The sequence below is a fragment of the Meleagris gallopavo genome, chromosome 5 (assembly GCF_000146605.3).
Source record: "Meleagris gallopavo isolate NT-WF06-2002-E0010 breed Aviagen turkey brand Nicholas breeding stock chromosome 5, Turkey_5.1, whole genome shotgun sequence".
NCBI classification, from domain to species: Eukaryota; Metazoa; Chordata; class Aves; order Galliformes; family Phasianidae; genus Meleagris; species Meleagris gallopavo.
In genome coordinates, this window is record NC_015015.2 from 5,579,651 (window position 1) to 5,582,468 (window position 2,818).

The following is a 2,818-nucleotide window of genomic DNA, read 5'->3' on the forward strand; positions in this document are numbered from 1 at the left end:
TTTTGTCTAAGCAAACTTGTACTCATCAATGGGGAAAGGAAAAAGTTCTTACTCTCACATTTAAATTTTTACTATTGACTTACTACAGTCTATTAAGGAGTCAGTACTTGTGAAAAGAACTCCCTGTATTTTTCATATTTATGCAGATCCCTGAGTGGTCAAATCCAGACATTAAGCTCTTATCAAAGTTAAAGTTTTGAAGGCAAAGGTTTGAAATGCAGATGTGCTGAAGAGAGCCACATTTCCTCTAAGGAGTCCATTCAAGTCAGTCTCTGCAGCTCTATTCACTTTCCTGTCTTTGTCCAGGTGGTTTTACCCATCAGAATAGGATCTGTAGGGCCCAACTCCTACACTGAAGCCCCATACATGAAGCAGGAGCTGCCAGCTAGCACAACACAATCAAACAAAAGCATAAAACCAAGCTGTTTAACAACTCCAAGACATGCAGCAATGAAAAGAGAGGACAAAAATAGGCACTGTGATCTGAAAATATTTGCATAACCTTTTGAAAACAAATGAAGAGCTTTCCTTCTCTTTTTTTCCCCTTTATTCATCCAAATGGAGTGAACATTCTTAAAAATCCATTCTAATAGATCTATTGCACCAGTTGGGTCTTTCTAATATGCATTTGAAATACCACAGAAGGATATTAGCTAATCGAGGGCTAACAATGTCATACAGATGTCTGCTTATCATGCAAATAGTTTATTTAGATGCAAAGACACATTAGACTCCAGTGATTAGGAAGTGAAAAAATGGGAGTTGCTTCATATTGCTTCAGCCTACGTGAGCAGAATTTCAGGGTGTTTTCTCCAGCCGTTCAGAGAGCAGCACTGAAATAAGTCACAGAAATGAGGGACACAAACTGTGTAGACAGAGGCTTGACTTCTGATACAGTGGATGTTAGCAATAGAGGATGGGTTGCAGAAGAACAGATGCCTTTAAATCGTCAGAATGTTGTGCAAACAGCTGTTCACATGGCACAGCATCTAATTTCACCTACTGTATTTTTAGTTTTGCTTCTGTCGCGCTGTTCACATCCTGATTTCAGCATGACATTTAGAAAGAGGTCTCAGCTGGTTTATATAGTGCTTTAAACCCCTGATTTGCACAAAGATCACTGACTGATATTACTTCTGAGTTCCAGAGAATAATACAGTTTACAGCCTTTTGTGGAATGTGAGTAGGTGTTCACTGAACATTAAAACCTAAACTGCTTTCTGATCTTTTCCCTATCCCATACCTGTTATTTTTCTCCCTGAATGATGCTCAGCATTGGTACATCACTTCTGTCTATTACTATTCCTGAAGATGACTTAATCATCTTAGTGTCTAGTGTAAGGATCTTGCTTTTGCACCCAACTGCTGATAATGTGCAGAAGGTAAGCCTTCATTCAAGAATGGGTCAGATCGCCAAGAGTCGGATCAGCATGAAGTCCAAGTGGAGAACTTCGTGCTGAACAGGCTACGAATCTTTCAGCTCCTGGAAGACACATCATTTACTCATAGTAGAGCAGCTATTTCTGAAGGCAGCAGATGAAAGCAGATGTCTTTTCCTTGGCAAAAATGGGCTTATATCTGGTGCAAGTACCTGCAAATACTAGGGGAAAAAAAGCAACTTAGAATCATAGAATGGCTTGGGAAGTGTTTCTGTTACTACTACAAGTTTGTCACATTTTAATCAATAGAGACACTTGCTCTCACATTTCATTCAGTTGGTCCATTACTTGTGAGATGGCGGAAACGGAACCATGAGTAGGGGGTAGATGTTGTTCATAGTTTTGGAGCCTAAGAATCAATTCAAAAACTAAGGATCTTCTCTGTTGGTCCTCGTATCTGTCAAACATTGCTGCTAGTGTCCCGGCATATCTTTCTGGTGCTGTTGTTGCGAGTTTCCACCATATATCAGGCGTCAACCTCACTCTCTCAGGGTTGTGGTCTTGGTGTGGGTGGTTAGGAACAAAATTAGGGCCATACAACATCTCCACCGCAGCTATTTCGCTCAAATACTGGATACCCTTTTCAACTGTATCCCACTTTTACATCACAGGCTTCAAGCTGTTGTTGAAGGGATACCTTTCCTTCACGGCTACTAACACTCGTTCCCAGAGGGTGGCAGACACATCCAAACATCTACTAATCTCTCTGTCAACAGCTGGATCTCTGGCAATGCCTCCTAGTTGGCGAGCTTCATTACCATCTAGAGACAAGCTACTGGCCCTGCTGTCCCAACAGCGAAGCAACCAGGAAATGAGAGTTTTGTTCAGGCGCCGTATAAACTCCTTTCTTGAGGAGGGACCTAAGGATCATCAAGTTCCAACCCCCCTGCCACAGGCAGGGCCACCAAGTTGCAGAAAGGGCTTTCTGATATTTCTCAGTGTTTTTGCATTGAAGAGAACTGCTGTAGACATCAAACCTGAGCCTGATGTTCACTGTGTTCAATATGAGCATACAATTTTGCTTTCTCTTCCTCCTCTGTCATCACTTTGAAAAGTGATGCTGCTGCTGCTGTTCTGGGATTGGATGGATGTAGCACTGAAAATGAAGCAGTCTATCAGTATCTAGGTTGCTTTTAGTAGCCAGGTTACTTTTATGAGTCCTTGTTGTTTATTCTGCAGTGTACAACCAATAACAATTATTTTAATCACAGGGGAAAATGTGTAAATCCATCAGAGAGAAAGTCTATAAAAATGATAAAGAAATGTCACAATGCTCTCACTATCAGTTTACATTTTCGTTTTATTTATTTATTTTTTTTAATCTCTCAGAGGTGGCAGAAGTGACTAAAGTAATATCTAAGGCAATGTATTGTCCAAAT